Source organism: Urocampus carinirostris, chromosome 12 (genome assembly GCF_059441175.1).
Source record: "Urocampus carinirostris isolate Australia breed hairy pipefish chromosome 12, RoL_Ucar_1.0, whole genome shotgun sequence".
NCBI lineage: Eukaryota > Metazoa > Chordata > Actinopteri > Syngnathiformes > Syngnathidae > Urocampus > Urocampus carinirostris.
In genome coordinates, this window is record NC_142360.1 from 23897940 (window position 1) to 23918280 (window position 20341).

The 20341-nt window shown below is 38.1% G+C and overlaps 1 protein-coding gene and 1 pseudogene across 4 annotated transcripts in view; one reads left to right on the forward strand and one right to left on the reverse strand.

Moving 5' to 3' along the window:
* The window catches only part of ptprsa (protein tyrosine phosphatase receptor type Sa), a 371836-nt gene that overhangs the window by 220540 nt on the left and 130955 nt on the right, over positions 1–20341 (reverse strand). The window lies entirely within an intron of this gene.
* LOC148355281 (U2 spliceosomal RNA) lies at positions 1592–1844 on the forward strand (annotated as a pseudogene).

Sequence of the window (20341 nt, forward strand, 5' to 3'; positions counted from 1 at the left end):
CCGAGCAGTTCTTTCTCTGTGTATTGGATGGCTTTGCAAAGTGCTATCAATGTGCCACCATTATAGGTCGTTTTATTTGTCACATGATGTACAACATTTTGATATGGTGTTCTATTTAGCACCTCCAACCGTTAAGAAAAACTTAATTCATATTTCTAGACCAGTGTTTCTCAACCCTTTTTTGAGCCGAAGCACACTTTTTTTAGTCGAAAAAATCTTGAAGCACACTGTCGAAAATGTTAAGATATTAATTCATTTTTATTTTATTTTAAAGCTTAAATGATCATGTAACCTTAATTGACAGTGTAACATTTTTATCATTATTTGTGGTCACTGTGGATCTGGAGGTAAGACAGGTTATTTATTTTGGTTAATCATATTACAGTAATTTTGGATTTTACTATATTTATAACTTTTATAAGTTTTACTCCAGATTCATTTTCTTTTTCTAAATAAAAATAATACTTAAAATGAGCAAAAAGATCTGCCAGTACAATGCCTTTTTTACTACATTAACTGTTTCTGTTTTTTTTTAAACAATAAATTATCAATCCAAATGAGTACAATTAAAAGCAATATACAAATAGAAATGACTTGAATTGACTATTTTCATGCTGATTAATTGTATTATTTCTATTGGAGTACAATCTTGAACAGCTTCATCAAACAAAAGAGGTTATTAATAACATGTCCCGGTCTACCTCATAATTAATATATAAAGGATAAAAGAATAGGAAACTGCTGCCGGGTAGATGAATGTTAAAGGTTTTGGGCTGACCACTGGAATAAAAGGATATTAATTAAACAATGGCATGCTTTTTTTATGGATGGATAATATTGGGATATTTCCTGCTGCACGCTAGACAAGGTCTCCCGGCACACTAGTGATTGAAAAACACTGTTCTAGACTATCATATAAATCCTGATTTACATCTGTGTGTGTGTGTGTGTGTGTGTGTGTGTGTGTGTGTGTGTGTGTGTGTGTGTGTGTGTGTGTGTGTGTGTGTGTGTGTGTGTTTGTGTGTGAGTGCGCCTGTTAGGGCTGTACAAAGAACCGAAATATAACATTGTGATGTGACGCAGTGCAATAGTGTATCCCACTGCGATTTTTTTTCAAAAATATATAGACACCCACACAAACAAAGCTCCCTAGAAGAGGGCGCTGTTTTACTTAAATTTATCATTTTAATAATCCTGCAAAATTCACCTATGATCTCAATCAAAGACGTACCCAAAGTACCGTAAATTCCGGACTATAAGCCGCTACTTTTTTCCCTAACTTTCAACCCTGCATCTTTGTCAGTGATGCGGCCAATAAAAAGTTGGTTAAAGAAAAAGGAGTTGCGTGAGTAAATGTGTTCATCTGATATATTTTTCCCACGCTTACCTTTGGAAATATGCACTTTTTTCCTTGGATTGCTTTCAACGGAACCTGGACTCTGCAGGTCTGCATCAAATCTTAAGTACGGGTATCATTTTCCGTTCATTTTGCCGGCTGTGATTTTTGGACTGTGGACTTACGTAACGGCCGATTGTGGTTCTAATATTGTCTACTATGCTTGATTGATCGCAGCAAGGCTTTAGGGCTAGGACCTTAGCTTGGCCTTTTGGCTGAGAGTAAGAGTCCTTGGCTTTGTAGCGTATTATGAACTGACCGATAACGGATAATGGATAATGAATAACGAAGATAGAACAATAACCCTTAAAAACCCCAAATGTATCGGTACGTAACGATCGGGTGTTGATCTTTGATTTTTGCAATCCGGAGATGGAATAAGAGCTTGCTCTGTCCACTCCACGCATCGGCCCGGTATAGCAGTACCTCCGGGAACGGTGCATTCGCAATGATCGCAGCAAGGCTTTAGGGCTAGGACCTTAGCTTGGCCTCTTGGCTGAGAGTAAGTGTCCCGGCTCCTAGGCTTTGTAGCGCATTATGAACTGACCGATAACGGATAATGGATAATGAATAACGAAGATAGAACAATAACCCTTAAAAACCCCAAAACCCCGAAGGACATTTAGTTTCAATGGCGGGACTTGAAGTCGGGTTTGGGTTAATTTTGTGTTTGACTACTCTACCTACCATAAAACAACAAACTAAGAGACATTATAAGAGACACTGCAACCCCATGGAAGAAAGGAACCGATATAGGACAAATTCACTGATCCAACCTAAAATTCAGTCTGAAAAAATGTTTTACAGCACTAGCATTTTCTACCACTTGAGAAAACAGGTGTGCTACGTTGACAGAACCGAAGATAGTTAACCTGGCCAGCGTCAGATTATATTAACCTTTGAGGGCATTAGCATATGCGTATAAGGCGAGAGAGAGAGAAGAAGAGCTCGCCATGCAGTACTGCTCATGGGTTGAATTAATGAGATTGTACCTATCTGCATGGCTGCACATTGTGACTGGACTTTGGTTGAGGACATACAGAGGGAGAATGGAAGACGAAATGGGGAGCGGGGAGGTCAGGCAGAGCAACCAAGGGACACACTCAACTGCACACACACTTAAAGCAAAAAAACATGCCTGTGAAAGCCTCTCTTATTCAGCAACACATTCATAACCTTCAATTAACCTTCCCTCTGAAGACCGGCGAGCGCTCAAGCCGTCTGACTGGGGGCAAGTTACTGAGCAGGCTGACTGATGAGCTTCTACTGATATTTTGCACATGCATGTATTTGCATGTGTACCTGAGTGCAGTGTTGGGAGAACGCGATACAAAGTAACATCTCCCTGCACCGCAAAACTACTGTAACGCTTTATTAATAAAAAAGCAATTATGACTCAAACCTCGTTACCATGGTTGGGTAGGGTTACTTTAACTTGATTACTTTCAATTACTTTTGGATTACTCCAATACCAGATATGCTAATAAAAGACAAAAGAAACTAAATGTGAATAAAATTACTAAATTTTGTGCAGCCTTGGGGAGTAACGGAACACATGGAACGGCAAAAATGATGTTGGCAAGCTGTTTGGATTTGTTTTCATTTTGTTTCTGTCGCATTTTATGTTAGTTTTGGAGTAATCCAAAAGTAATTTAAAGTAATCAAGTTAAAGTAACCCTACCCAACCCTGGTCGTTACAATATGGTGAGTTACCCCGCTAATTATAGAAAACAATTCAAAAATGTTAATTTAATCCAATCGGTACCCATCTCCCCTCTTTGGTCAGGACGGATTAATTAACCCTATATCCGTCAGCATCATACCGCTACTTGATGAACCATGAAGCGGATATGGCCATTTAATATTGTCCTAAAAAAGTACAACTCCATATAATTATGGTGGCACTATCTCAAGCACAGGGTAAGAGAATTTCTCACAACTGATATTCTCCTACCATATGTATTTGCATCTGAGCTGTATTTACAACTATAAAATAAAATACTGAAATCAGGGGGTCAGTTTAAAGGGGGCGTGGCTTATACAGGAACAACAATCCAACGGGAAAACAATGGGACATACATAAAAACAGAATTTACGGTGAAAGTGTTCAGAATTTGAGATTTTATATATATATAGAATTTTTTTGAAATACAAATCGCCTGGAAAATAATAAAAAAAATTGGACAATACTCAGCAATAGAGGAGGAAATCTTTGAGTGGTTTGAAGCCCATATACAAAAATAAATGTGGAGTATCTCTGTTAAGTGTTTTTTTGAAAAATTACACAAGAAATATGAAGGCTTTGCTGCTTTGACAGGTTGGTGTACGCCTTTTCTTTTATTTCTTATGTGGTATTTTTAAGCAGTTATAGGTGCTAAGTTTCAATGCAAGTATATACGGAAATGGACTTTTAGAGTAACGCACTACTCTTTAGTGTCAGTAATCCCGGGGGCAACGGGGGTTTACTTTTTAAAGGAAGTTACTAGTAAATAATTATAACAGAAAATATATATTTTTTTTTTGAGTAAGGTGCCCAACACTACCCGAGTTTGTGTATATAAGTGTGTGTAAGTGCCTGTAGCTCATTTGCACTCATGCATCTGCTTTCCCTCAGCCGAAAATCAATCTTTACTAAGTGCCCGTCCTCCCTTTTTTGGTAATTGTCTGAGTCTCATTGAAATTCGCAAGACTTAAAACATACATATCTTTATCAGTTTAGCAATAAATAGCGATATAAGTATAACGCAGGGCAGCACGGCAGCGCAGTGGTTAGCGCTTGTGCAGCACAGTTCATGTCATGGGAACCTGTCGTGGGTTCAAATCCAGCTCCGGACATCCTGTGTGGAGTTTGTATGTTCTCCCTGTGCTTGCGTGGGTTTCCTCCGGGCACTCCGGTTTCCTCCCACGTTCCAAAAACATGCATTTCAGGTGAATTGGCCGGTCCAAATTGTCCCTAGGTGTGAATGAGCGAATGAGTTGTCTGTCCCCGTGTGCCCTGCAATTGGCTGGCAACCAGTTCAGGGTGTCCCCTGCCCACTGCCCGGAGATGGCTGAGATGGGCTCCAGCCCCCCCGCGACCCTAATGAGGATAAGTGGTACGGCTAATGAGATGAGAAGTATAACGCATAAGCAAAAATACTGCTTGGAGAGAAAGAACCAGCCCCAGACCTCATTTATTTCGATATAAAAGAGGTGTTCGGGTTTGCCAGGAATACCTATAGGTCTGCTAGAGAAGACGAGTTGGCGACACAAAATAGAAATGAAATGCCATAGAAAATGACTCAAATGTTACCCGCAAAGCATCAACAATAATTTATCAAACGGCTGTAAATCAGAGCTGAAAATAATGCTTATTCAATCATTGGACAAAATACATGTTTTTATGTTTTAATTGCCATCACTTTACACAAAAAAATATTTCATTATGTCAATGCACATACATAAGCTTATTATTGTGTGATTCAACGACTGGTTTTCTCCATAACATGTACAAAAGAACTTTAAAAATCAAATTCTGTATAAAATTACTGGCATTATCATATATATCATCATGTATTATAGTTTACAAAAATCTGAAAATATTTACCACTAAGACAAAAAAGATTTGACAATTTTCAATTAAAACATGTATATCTTAGTCATTCAGTGACATGAATGCATTTAGGTGAATATTGATTAATTGTCACATAGATATTATTTGCATACAAAGCTAAACAAATTAATTAAAAACATGTTTTCATTCCCATTTCATTACCCAAAGAGACAACTAATTTAAGCCCTGTGAATCTTTCTAGCTAAGTTTCATGTGAAGGCAATCCCTAATATATAACAACAAAATTGCTAAACATCTGCTTTCGTGTACTAGCGGCTCTGAAGCATCATGCAGTTTCTTTGGCGATTTCTAGTGGCCCCCTGGGTTTTTTTTTTCAACAAACCAAGGCCCCAACAAACTTGCACAAGTAGAATTTCCGACAATGCGGATCCCATTAAGCTAGTGTAAACAAGATACACATAATATAATGTTTAGTATAATTGTAATATTGTGAACAAGAGTAATAATAGTAATATCAAGAGGAAAGAAGAAAAAAAGATAATTTAGAGAAGTAGTCCTGAACTGGTCTAACTTAAAGACCCACCATCCCACCCTAATGACAAGTGTGACCCAAATAAGGGAAAAAAAATACTACATCTCTTATTGACTGAAAGGATTGTGCAATTTCAAACTGAAATAATACTATATATTCCCTTTATTAATGTAATATACAAAATATGTATATTATTTTCAAAACGACTGGCTGGCAATCAGTTCAGGGTGCCCCCTGCCCACTGCCCAAAGATAGCTGGGATGGGCTCCAGCGGTGCAGATAATGGATGGATGGATGGACCAACAAAACAAAAATGACTACATTGCATATCCTAAAAGAGCTTTAGATAGCCACATACTAAATGAAGTTTATACCCAAAATATTAATCAAACATTTACATAAACATTGATATTACTTATAATATACTTATAATATAAAGATCAGTATTAAGGTAAAAAAGCTATAAATATATATTTTTTAAACCATTAACTGTACCTTCAAGCAATGCTTCAATGGCAGAAACACATACAATATCTTTGTATTTTGCAAACATTCCCTCCTTTGACTTAATCGTTGTTGTCACTGTTTTCCACTTTTTTTGGGACCCAAAAAGGGAAAAAGACAAAATCACGATAAAATGAGATGTGGTCCCTCTCAAGACACAATTGGGACATCGCTGATTGACTAAGGAAGGAGAGATCAAGAACGGCATTATTATTATCTACTGTGTAATTGACCCTCCATTTTTTTCTTCTTCTTTGCATGATGTTACCAGGGCAAAAGCCCGCGACCCACTTTTGGGTTCTGCCCCACAGTTTGAGAAACACTGATATAGAATTATAGAAAGAATAATGGGAAAAGGGAGTTTGACGTATGATTTTGTGGGAGTGGGGGATCTCCTGATATTACATTTTTATCTGTCATGCAGAAAAGGTTAGGCAAGGTTCATACTCCATTTTAAGACCTTTTCCGTTACGAGCTTACCAGATGAGTATTATATTCTCGAAAGCAAGATGTGGGAAGGTTCACCGGGAAGGATGAAAAGGAGATGAAACACTCAATTGCGGCAGAATTCACACAAATAAAAGGACTTTAATCCGCTTGTCGATAACTCTTTACCTTCTTATCCAAGTTGTGTGTGTGATACGTGTATTTGTGGCGCACACGTGCAGCCGCTCGGGGGAGGTCTGAATCGAAACTGATGAGGCCCCTATAAACACCAACATCTGTGAAAGGCTATTCATACAGTAAAAATACGGTTGGGTTTTAGAGTGTGCTGTGTCTGTTCTCAAAGTGGGGAGGACCACGCCCCGGCTCTGAATAGCCCTTTTCATACGGGCGCTGTTGAACTCGACTGGACGTTGCTCAGAAAAGCTGAGCATGTGACCACAAATTTCTGATTGAGTCAGTCTCAAACATTAGATGGATTTAACTCTTTCGTGTTTTGTGAAAAAGATGGTACAATACAGGAGTAGGCAAACTATGGTCAGCGGGCCACATGCATATATTATATATGTTTCCTGTGACTATATGTTTCAGAAATATTACAGCCCCAACAATGCCACTGAGTTAATGGCACCAAGGCCACTAGTTTGAGTGGTAACTACTCCCATGAACTCTTCTTGCATTTTAGAAGTAATAACAACACCAGACCCAAACCTGATTGCCAAATTAATTATTAGCTCGACCCCATAATTCCGAATGTAAAAACAAAACCTTTATTTGCCAAAAAGATGAAAGAACATTCAGGTGTAGATTCGCAAAAATAAAAATAAAACTTTTAAATAACATTCTACGTTTTTATTTTACTGTTTTTATTATTTTTCTATTCTCATTTTTGTAGGGGTGATGGTCTCAGTTTGCTGAGGCCATGAGAGGGATTAAAGGATTTTATATATTTAACTATAAAGGATTTTATACGATTGACTCAGTTTAATGCAATAAAGATATTCACTGACTGGGCTTTGGTTCAATGACAGGGCAGGCTGTTCGAATTGCATAATATTTTGTCTGGGAAATTTTGATAACAGGACTCGTGGATTTGCTGACGCAGGACGACAGGCGTTGTTTTGGGAAGCCAGACTTCATGGCGCTGTGTTGTGAGAACGTTGGGCGCAAATAATTCCTTGGCACGCCCATGGAAGGAGCCGAGACGCCATCTTGCGGGGAGACGTGGGCCAATAAGAGAAAGCTAAAGGACTTCAGAAGAAGGCTTCACACACACACTCCAATGTCACTTTGGCCGTCTCTGTACACTTAGTTCTTCTGTTATGGAAAATAAATCCGCCCCCGTGTGAAATATCAGCTTGCCTGGTCATTTTTTTCTCTCTCAAGAAACGAGCGCGCATAATTGTTGGATGAATGTAAGTTGTGTTTGGTTAATGGAGTCAGATAACTAATTTGAACAATTTGGTAAACGGTACATTTTGATAGTTAAGTCCCGACAATTTAAATTATATATATATATATATATATATATATATATATATATATATATATATATATATATATATATATATATATATATATATATATATATATATATACATATATATATATATATATATATATATAATATACAGTATAACATATATATATACAATTGGCTCGCTCATTCACACCTAGGGACAATTTGGACCGGCCAATTAACCTGATATGCATGTTTTTGGAACGTGGGAGGAAACCGGAGTGCCCGGAGGAAACCCACGCAAGCACAGGGAGAACATGCAAACTCTAACAAAATTAGCTATTATTGGGCATTACCGGAAGTTTGAACAACATCGAAATCATAACTCGACATCAACTCAAAATGCCTGTCCCCTGTGATTAAAAAGGAGTGGAACTTGCTTCTTCACTTGTTTTGTATCAACACAAAACAACCTCAAGACGAGTAGGGGCAGCTCAAGAAAATTATGTGGAACATGCATGTTAGCCTGTTTCCGTATCTCTGCCACAAATCACTGTCAACAAAAGATTGCTTTTTTTCTTTTTCTGAGCTCCAAACATATTTCAATTTATTTGTCCCCAACCTCCCTCGCCCTTCAAACATACACTACTGTGTCACATTCTGCCTTTTTGTTGACTACAATTGGTATGTGTGACAGAATAATAGGTTGGAACATGCACCTCTATTTGTGGTTCTCTTTTCCATTTATTTTCAAAGCCTGTTTTCAAAGCCAGCATTTTCCTTTTTCTTTTTTATTGGATAGGAGGGCATAAAAAATTGATCATCTCCAAATGTGAATTTTAGAAGTGTGTTTGAAATACTAACATTCCCGTTTCAGTTTAAACTCACATTTCTCAACTCTATTTTTAATGTTACCACTCAAAAACAAAGTACTGTATACGCATAAGCTCAGTTGAAGCAAAATACCAGAAACTTAAGATAATTAAAAATTATAGAAAAACACATCAGGGATGCTTAAAATTGGGATCTTGTTCTACTTGTTTTTATTCTCTTCCATATTAAATGCATTGTAAAAGTGAGATAATTTGTGAAAGCAGTCAAGTCGTTTTTTGTCAAAGTAAGCTTTTTGGAGCTTTTTTTTTTAGTATTTATTAAATGCAGATTGTTTATTATTTAGTGGTAAAAAAAAACTTCATTTATTAAAAAGAAAACAATGTTGATTTGAAAAACAAACAAAACAAACATGAACTGTCACATATATGAGCAGTTTTTGAAATACTTGTAGGTAGAGAAATGTTCACATTTTTTACATAACATGAGGCTCACTTAGAGAGCGCTGACATGATTATCCAGCAATTTGCTGCTTAGGGTAAAAATCAAGATCAAAGTAATTGGACAATTGTAGATTTTGTATTGTCACCATCTATAGCATCAAAGCATTGCATGATATAAAACTACATGAATCCACATTGTTGACTAAAGTTGAGTCACTACCGAGCTGCAGGTGGTCAACTCGTTGTCATCCTCCTTTTTCATTGTCCAAATGACTTCAAAAATCAGCAATGAATTTTTGGACTATCTGTCACACTTGCATTGTTATGCATGTGTGGTCAAGGCTTTGTTCCAATTCTCTTTATAATTTGAGAGAGAAAAGCAATAGCGGTGATGTAGGCCCATACTACTGTTACAGCTATGGAACCAGCCATCCCTGCAGAACTTGTATCTCAGCAACGCCAGATCCATTACCCATTACACAGATGACCTGGAGCTACAACTTGTGGAAAACAGCTACATTCGTAAGTCTTATTTAATCGTTATGCTGTTCTGGCTCACCTCTAAAATATTTGATATCAGTGTGCAGCTAGCCAGATGCTCTCTGAATCGCATTCTTACACTAAAAGAAGAACCCTTTAAATGTAATGGTACGTTTGTATAAAGACCATTCATTTAACAGCAATTATGTGTCCTGTGTTGTATTTGTAGATCTATAGTTGTTATCTAGTTTCAGTCATATACCCTTCGTCAATAGGCGATCCAATGAGGACATCATTTTGAGGTAATTTGACACTTGGGGCATTAGTGAAGGGGTGTCGCTACATATTTTGGGGTAGGTCGTCCCCAGCGCCCCCCCAACACACACCCCCGCCCCCATTAACCTCTATAATACTGTATTAATCCAAAACAAAGTTTCAACGAGTGGTGTTAGGAAATATTTGGGTTTACTTAAAATATTATTGTAAATTTTAAATCAATGCAGAGAACTGCTTTGATTTGAGGCTCAACCTTTTGTGGCTCTAGAATCTACCTACAGTAAAACAACACAATCTGATCAAATTTGAAACCATCAAGAATAGTAAAATAAATCATTTTAAATCAAGTCAACAAAACTTCAAACTGAAAAAGATTTCAACTACAGCCTTGTGTGCACGGAGTCTACTTTACAAGCGAAAAACTGCATTTGTAAAAGTTAAACTAATTATTTGGCTTACGTCACATGTACCTCTTATTATTCCTCGCAGTCCTCCAATGGAGGCAAAAGATGGATTGTGTGCTATTCAAGTGAGCGCTGTTTTTTCTAGTCCAATGAAATTGTATTCATGTTGTCAGTTTTCCAGTTGAGTGCCATGCAAGCGAAAATGATAGAGAGCTGGGCAAACGGGGACAAAGGAGAAAGTAGGCCTTGTGGACTCTGTTCCAGGAATGTGAAAGAATAAAAATTGAATCATGAAAAAAAACGGCAGTAGAAAGAAGGGAAGGAAAATCAATAGGTTGCCTTGAAGAGAAGCTTGCTGTACTCTAAAGGTGCAATTATGCTAAAAAGCTTTGTCCATGCTGTCGCGGGCCACAAAAATTTTGCATCTTGAGGTTTGGAGCTGAATAAAAACATCATAACTCGCGGGCATAAAGACAAATTTATCCAGATCCGAAAACCCCCGAATGACATGTCTGGCATTTTTGCGGAAAGCTTCACTGACATTACTGAACAGAGGCCTCTTAGTAAAACTTGTTTTTCTCCCTCCAATCCTAAAAGATGTTACGATACTTACAATATGCTGTCTAAATTCATTTATCATTGGCAAAGGCTGCTACATTAACATTCTATTACATCTTGCATGTCTTAGGATTTTTAGGGGGCAGGGTTTAAAGAACAGTTGATTAAATATATTGTTTCATTTTTACAAATATGCAAATATACACTTATATATCAATATTATCGGATACATAAATAAATATTTTCTTATGACTCAGCAATCTTTCATCTTCAAAAGGCCCAAAATACAAATTTCCAGATCCCAATTACATAAACATTGGCGTTGGAAATAAGGTTGAATGGACAGGTGCTGGAAGAAGTTGAAAGCTTCTAGGTAGCTTGGGTTGTGATGCGGCTGCAGTTGGTGGAATGGAGTGTGAGGTATTGCAGAGAGTGAATCAAGGAAGCACGGTTTTTGGTGCTCTGAGGACAGTGATGAGCAACAAGAGTATGAGTATGGATGTTAAGAGGGGACTGTATGAGAGTGTGATTGTGCCGACTGTGTTGTATGGTGCAGAGACTTGGAGCCTGTATGCAGGAAAGGAAATTAAATGTTTTGAGAGGAAGTGTTTGAGGAGTGTGTGTCCCGTTTCATCTGGAGGGACAAAAGCATGACCAACTTGTGTGCCGAGGTGCTTAACTTGCTTGGGTAATTGGTCATTTGGGTTGGCCCTGGTCCCAAAAAATGTTTGTCTGTGTTTTTTGCTACTTTTTATTTTTTTTTTCATTTCCTTTGTTTATTGTGTATGTGTTTGTCTTGCTGTTGGTCACCCCTCTCGAGAGATATGACCAGGGTAGATAGACATAAACATTAAATGAAAGAAGCCAGTGTTATTACAGCACCATTCGCAGCTTATGTTTTGTAGTTTTGCAATTTATTTCCTTTTTTACATAAAAAACAAATTTCACAGTGACCAGTGAGAATGCAGTCACTTTAAGAGCTCTATAAAGTCAAAATTTGACATGAATAACAACAGTTACATTACATGTGTTGCATTATGTACATTGTGACTAGAAAAAACTAAAACAAAAAAAAGAAGAAAAAGTACAGCAAAGTCCTGATATCCTGAGTTTAGTTGCCTTTTCATGCCCTCAACTCTTTTCTCCACATGTATTTTGACATGTTTTTATCATTCACAAATGCACTAAAGCAATGTCACATTGATGCTACCACCTCTACAGTCCATGGCCTCATGCCTTTGAGGCACAAAGTGGAACAATACACAGAAGGGAAAGCACTGTCAGGTATTTTCAAGTCAAGGCTTTGAGAATTCATTAGACATGCAGCTTCCAAGGGAGATAATAGGTGAATCTGTAACGTGGTAGTGCTTTTTACACAAATTGTATTTCTTTATGAGAAACAGACACGAAAGTCAGTCGCTCATTACTGTATGGAAAGACCAATAGTATATGAGAGTGGTCAAATCTGGATATTTATTCTACGTTTTACTTTTTGATACTATTACCACACTATTTACCATTACCAATGATAAATCGTGACAGTACTTGTGAGTTTCAACAATTACCAGATTCGTTTAGAGGGAATATGATAACAGAATATGACAACTCCACACAGGGTGGACTGGTTCTAACAAAAAAAAAACCTGTAGAAAGTCTACTAATCTCTTTAGACATATTGTTTTTATTTTGTCTTGTTTTTTACTCTGAGGCGTATTGTTTATGTTATTTTACTGTATATTTTGTGCATTATTTTAAAAAGAAAAACACAAAATATGTTTATGGAAATTTTCAAAATGTGTTTTTATTGGGGAAAAATGTTATCGAACCACCAATCAAATATTCATGATCAATATTGGCCCCTGATCGGACTCTGTAATGAGAATCATAAAGAATCTGCTTTTGTCACAGTTACCAGTCTAGTTTGGTGTTATTTCTGAGTTCACTTGCATTATGACTGACATAAACCAGCATGATAACATGTCGCATGTAAAGAAATACTTCTCTCATTGCAACAACAAAGTGAAAGCGGAACAGTGAATTGCGAATGCTGTAAGCAGGTTATTTCTCAAAGGAAGAACCAGAAAGGTTAATTTTAACACTTTAGAAATAGTGCTACTTTAAAAATTTGACAAGTGCAGGAGAATCACACGCGGTCAATGTAAGATATTTTAGACAACCAAACAGTTGATGAAAATAACTTAGTTTGTATGATGGATTGTTGGGTGACAACCCACCCAAAAACTGGTTGAAAAGACACTGAAGGGATATTGAAAATATGTTGATAAGGGGCCAAGATTCCATTCAAAAAAAGAGGTATCTATTGGGTGGAAAAGTGAAATTTAAGAAAACGTGCTAAGGTGTTGATATAATTCTTCAAAAAACTTTTTGGGACTAAATTTGGACCAAATTGGGCAAGGTAGAGCTTAAGTCTAAAACAACCTTTAGCACATGTTGACTAATGCCAAAGTAGAAGACATCTGGTGTTGGGTGCAAAGCTACCTACTTTTTATGTGAACACAACAATACAGATGACGCTACCAGAGCAAATGTACTTCATGACTTTAAGAGGGTACAACAGCATCTTGTATGAGAAGCGTCAAGAAGAGAGGGTAAAACACTGTGCTGACACACCATGGCAAGCTACACAAAAAGATGCTGGTGTAAATGCAGAAAGCCAAGTCACCAAGATAGTGTTATGTGTGTTTTTGTGAAGTACCGGATGACAAGTCACTCACCTGGAGAACATAAAACGCAAAGAGAAAACGGATTGTTTTAGTGTCCACTGAGAAAAACATGGGCAGCACAACGGCACGGTGGTTAGTGCGTGTGCAGCACAGTCCAGAGGTCATGGGTTCAAATCCAGCGACCAACCTTCCTGTGCGGAGTTTGCATGTTCTCCCCGTGTTTGCGTGGGTTTCCTCCGGGCACTCCGGTTCCCTCCCACATTCCAAAAACATGCATGTCAGGTTGATTGTCCGGTCCAAATTGTCCCTAGGTGTGAATGAGTGAGCGAATTGTCTGTCCCTGTGTGCCCTGCGGCTGGCTGGCAACCAGTTCAGGGTGTCCCCTGCCCACTGCCCGAAGATGGCTGGGATAGGCCCAGCACCCCCGCGACCCTACTGAGGATAAGCGGTACAGATAATGGATGGATGGATGGATGAGAAAAACATTCCAAAATTGATGAAAAAAATTGAATGATCCTAGCAAGTTAACATGAGCCGTAAAATCTCAAATCCAATCATAAACTACCCCATTTGAACTAAATTAAATCGTTATATTTCTTCTTTTCTATCAAACAAGCCACATATATAAAGCCTCATTGGATCGCCTATTGTGCAAAGATGTACCCTTCTAGACTATACAAAATTTAAACACTTTTAAAGTTACCAAGCAAACTTCAAACCAGGTGCTAGCAGTTATTAAAAAACTGAGCACACTGGATCCCTGGTCACCTGTCAGCTTTCTCAGCTTGGGCTTTTTCCATCTGTTGCCGTCGGACTATTTCAAGCCCCGGCAGGGGTCATCAAAAGGCAACAACTGCAACAGGGACAATATGGCGGCTGATAGTAATCCCTGTGAAGAAATCTGCGAGATTTATCAAAAAAGTAAGTTATGCCGCTGTGGAGCTTTTCACTCTGGTTACATCAAGGGTGGAATTCTAAGATAGACATTTCTCTTCAATATCTCAGAACTAAACGGCTCTAAGCTAAATCTCCTGAGTCCTCAAATGCAAATGCAAAGGACAACTGGAACAAGGGAAGTGACTCTGTTCCTAGGGATGTCTTGAAAAGAAATAGGAGCAACGGCCTTGGGCCTAGGTGATCTAAAAACCTGAAGAGTATTGCCAAGAACCACATGATACAAGGCTCGTGACGAGATACATATCACAATAAGAGTACATAAAAATCAAACAGCATTTCACAGTGACGAGTGAAAATGCAGTCACCATTGCCTCCAAAGTAATTTTGAAGCAACACTTTGGATATTTACATCACTAGGCACGTCGGCTGGGTGGTTAGCATCAAGCTCCAAGGTGTGGAGTCCCAGGGTTCAATTCCAGCTACTGAAGCTTTCCCTTGTGGAGTTTGCATGTTTGCCCCATGCCCGTGTGGATTTCCTCCTGGGCACTTCGGTTTCCTCCCACATTCCAAATACATACGTGTCAGGTTGATTGACCAGTTCAAACTGTCCCTGGGTGTGAATGAGCGATTGAGGTGTCAGTCAGTGTGTGCCCTGTGACTGGCTGGCAACCAGTTATCGGTGTCCCCTGCCCACTGCCTGAAGATGGCTGGGATATGCTTCAGTATCCCCGCAATCCTACTGAGGATAAGCGGTGCAGAACATAGATGGGTGGATGCAAAACACCACTAATGGAGATAGCTTGCTTAAGCTGCCACTAAACTCAACCACTTTTCTTTTATGGTGTTCAATTAAGCAAAGAAGAAGAACTACATTTCTGGCGTTGTAGACAATGACATGCGTTTTAAGAGTAAAATACAAAGATACAATTTTATATCAGTTCAGAAGAAAACACCACAATCCATTCAACCAAGAGTAACTCTGAGCTGCTGCACAAAATAATTAAGTATTGAAATAAATCATAGTGTGGAAAATATGGTAGTTTACAGATTTTTTGTATGTATTTTATTTTATTTGAATTATTTAGGATTAAAATGTTATCTGCCCCCCTCCTGTCTTATTTTAGAAATATCGTAAGTGTGTCAGAAATTGAGGGTTTCCTGTACTCTCACTTTCCACTTGAAATGGCAACCTCGGTCTCCACTGAATCCTTGTCATATCTTATTTCTATCCCCACCTTTCTCCGTATAAAAAATGAAATGAGAAACGATGTCTGTAGCAGATGCATACATCATCCTCCATTCATCCGACCGTCAAGAATCATGTCAGACGGTTTTGAACTCACGCCAGAAGGTCAAGCATATGCAGTCGCCTCGTCCAATACCCTACAGCGACTCCGATCAAGCGAGATCACAAACTCGGAGTGAAAATAACTCACGTACTTCAAGTCAAAGTGCAAATTGGCTGCGCAAAAGGGGGTTTATTCCTGTGCGCATTAAGATGCAGGTGGGCAATGATTTGAACTCTTGAACGCATATTAAGTGTTCCAGATACAATCTGCGGCGTCAAAAATGTAAATGTGTTTTTCGGCTCGTAGGCTAGCTGAAGGTCAACGTATCCTGCCGTCTGATATTCGAGAGTCAATTACATTGTTGTTTAGCCAGCAGATAAAATGAAGTCATGAGGACTTAGAGCCCAAAGTCACCTTCACGACATGACTTGTTCAACGTTGAGTTGGTGGTAGAAGATGATGGTGGTAGAGTGTAGAGCTACGACTCAGACCAAAGAAAGGAATATGCGGTGCATTCATGGAAAAATATTCTCTTGAGTCTCTCCTCAGGCATGAAACAAGTCTTTATTGTTTGCCACATGAATGCATAACTCTGCTCACGAGAACATCATAAATAATTGCTGCTGAAAATGATGTTGCAGTCACAATATATTACACAGTGTATCTACACAAAATATGTGTGAGCACATCCGTACAACACAACGTCGATGTTTACAAGCATGTTAATCAGGGAAACAGAGAGAGCCTTTCAGAAGGAAAATTGTGGTATAGGGCAGCCATGTCAAACATACGGCCCATGGGCCAGAACTTGAATCCATTCTGCCCAATATTTCTGTGGAAAAAAAAGCTAGTTTCCAGATCTTTTCTATCAAAAGTGGTGATTTTTTAAAAAATAAATGTAAAACGAAAGCTCCTTTCAGCCACGAGAGGGTAGTAAATGTGTAAAAGCTGATGTCCATCATGCGGACTGAACGAGAAAGTACCAAGAAATGGAAGCTTTTGCGTACGCCTGGGTTTAGGTTCCGAAAAGCAGCTGGACACAATCGCACAGAGCAGGACGGATCGCGAACAATGGTGGGAGATGGTTGCATCGGGGTTGGTGTGAGACAGCCAACCCCGCCCTAGGCGACTTGCAAGCTTCTGCCACTAGAGAGAGGAAAAGCGTTGGGGCAGATGGACAAGGCTGGAAACACTGTGTTTCAACAGAATGCAACTACCAAAGTGCCAGGTCAACCCCGCCGTCAACGACCCATTTATGTTATAACTTTTTTTAGGTTTCTATAAAATGGTGAGTTGGTTCAGGTGTAAAACTGCATTATTTCAACTGTTAAAATAAACCACATTCAATAACAAACATGAAAACAATTTTCCCCCCATTGTCGTAAATAAATGTGTGGTAATTAGAAAATATCCCTTGTCATTCGTGGTTATAACACTCTTCTACCACCAACTAAATGTTGTACAAGTCATGTGAAGGTGACTTTGGGCTCTTATTCTTAATGACTTAATTTTACCTACTGACTAAACAATAATGTAGACTACTAATGTAAGCTAAATGGACATGAAAAACTGAGCTAAAAATGTCGTGTTTGGTTGACATTCTTTTACTAATCTGGCCCGTCCGTCTGAGAAGAGAAAGTCTGGATAGGGCCCAGGAGCCAAACTGAGTTTGACATCCCTGATTTAGGGACTAAGGTCAGTCCTTTGTAAAAAGCAAATTAAAAATGTGCTCAAGACAACTTGAAAACTCCAACGAAGCAAGAGGCTGCTTGTGGTCTGACAACACAAAGAGCAAACCTTTTTGACGCAAATGCCAGGAGTCATGTTTGGGAGGAACCAGGCACAATTTTTGGATGTACTATCTCAAAATAAGACACCACACACAGCTGAGAATGTCTGGAGTTCATTTCGTTGACAATAGAAAGGCCAAGACCACCACGGAGACTCATGTGCAGGCGTCTTTGAGTGGTTATATGCAGAGCCGTGCAAGTCCTGCAAGTCGTCAGTGGTTCAAAAATACACACATTTAAACACAATCATCTCAGATTACAGATTAAAGACAAGAGAATGTGTTGCTAATCATGTTTGATGTTCGTTAAATTTTATTGAAATGAGAGCAGGGTGTTTATATTGGTTTGTAATAAACATTTTTAGATTTAAAGATTTTTCAAAAGTGAGCTTGGATCATTTCCACATAATAGAAAGGATTACTTAGTTAAAACTTTGTGTTTTGTCTTTAGGGTTCGATTGTTGATTATCAAATGAAATCTTGTTTTTTTTTTAGTTCAATCTCTTGTAAAACAAAGCAATATTTCAATTTAACACTCTAGGAATCGTATGTGTGTTCAATTTTATAAACTTGTTTGGCGCATAATGTGCAAATTAGAATTTAAAATGTTAATTATTGTTTAAATTGATAACAAATTGTTGTCATAGGATTAATATGGCAATATCGGACTGAACAGGTTTAACACTCAGATGCAAAATAACACTTTCGAATATTTTGTACTTGAAATAGAATGGAATTTGTTGGCCTTGTGAAATACTCAACAATTTTTTTTAAAAAGCCTTCTAAATATCACCATTTAAAACAATAAGTTAAGAGTGATAGCATAAAATAAGTAATATGAAATAAAATAATACAATGATAAAACAAAGAACTAAATCATCCTTTCTTATTATTCCACAAAACTATCAGCAATATCAAATGGGTTTGAATCCAACAGTGAAATCTATTTTTATTTAAATAGTATTTCAATCATTGAAAGTAAAAATCAGCAGGGATTTAACCTTGAACAGCCTAAACTGAGATTTTCTTGTACAAATGATGGTTATAATTTCAGTTGTCAATTTTTCGTTCCACCTCCCATTTCAGTGATTTTTTGTCTCCTGCAAAAGTTCTCAATACCTCCATCTGTTTTTCCCTGTTCTTATTTTGTTCTACATCGATAAAGCAACGATTAAGTGGTAAACCCATAAAGAGTGCCTTCTACTGTTCATACAAGTTGCAGGCATTTTAATATTCACATTCAAGATAAAACAGACTCCAAATCCTACAATCTATCAAGAAAAGGAGATATTTTTATTCTCTTCCGACATTCCAATTCAACAGCATCCCGTGTAACACATGCTCCTCCTTGCGAGCCTCCCACAGGCGTCAGCCAAACAAGACCCAACTGTGATTTACAATAGACAACGACACTTCATTATTAACCGGATAGGCCTGGAGCCCGGAGGCCACACCATTACCTTCACACAGGGGTACATGCCACAGGCAGCTGTTGGTCTCTTGGTGTGGTAAAGCGACACGTTGTAAAAGTGATAGATAGGGTGTGCACTTGTAAGCTTTGGGGAAACTCGGTGTCCTGAGTATTTTCAAACATACATGACCGATGCAAAGTGTGAGATAAACAAACACTCAGCAAGTTTGTACACCTTTCTCGTAGCCAAAATTCAATGACTTTATAAAGACTTTCAAAGCCAACATTCCAATTTCTCCAGTAAAATTAAAAGAAAAAATCCAGTAGGAATCGTGTATTTTGTTGAGCCACAAATATATAGTCAATTTACATGCATGATTTTTAATTTTGTGTGGGCATTTAACCACATGTGATTTTTAGATCTTCTGTAAATCACAAAAATAAATGTTTTTTGAGACAAATTTCTCCCCATATAGGTGTTGGGTAAAAATGACAGTAACATGTAGCTTACATTTTAAGTTGCGGGAAGTTCTTCCCATTACAATTTAGCACTGGGAAACACTACCTTAATTTTTTGCATGTTCCATGATAAATGTCCGTAAATAATTTGGAAGTCCCACTAGACACCGCCTACCACTTGTGCCTGCTTACCGCCAGCATCAGCTGGTCTAGTTTGCACATACAAACTAGTACAGAGAAAATGATGAAAATTGTGTAGTATACTTTTTCGTGTGAATGTTCATTTAAAGTTACAGTAACTTTAATTTTAGAGTACAATAATTGCTTACATATCACCAATACTCTTCAATCTCATACGTCTGCCAATAGCCCTTATTGATGATTGCAAAATTTCCTTAGCAAGCGATAATAAACCTTAAAAAGACAACAAGGCACATACCGTGACCATATAAGTGCTACTAGTGACCAAGATAGCAAGAGGAGATCCGTCTGCTTAAAAAACCAGGGTGGAAACATAATAGTTGACAGGTATGTGATCTCCATGAACCCTCTTTAAAACCGCCTTCCAACCCTTTGTCAGCACCACATGCACACATTCATAAAGCGCTCATAATAAACTCGGACTTTATTTCGATGATATCATATCATGTGTCTTACTACTGTATTTTTATATGTATTTACTATTTGAATGTGTTTTAGCAGGCTTATCAAGAGGATGTGTTTTATAGCTATTGATGTTTCCCTTGGATGCTTAAGGGAGGACAGGAGTAGACCATTATGTTTTTAATTGTTTCACATTGTGCAATTTCACTCATTACACGAGCAATTCAAGCTATGAGCACAATCCTGGAACGAGAAGGTACAACTGAACGTTTCAAATGGAAAAAGATGGGGGAGGGATATTTTTTCTTTTCTGTTGTGATGTTTTCTAC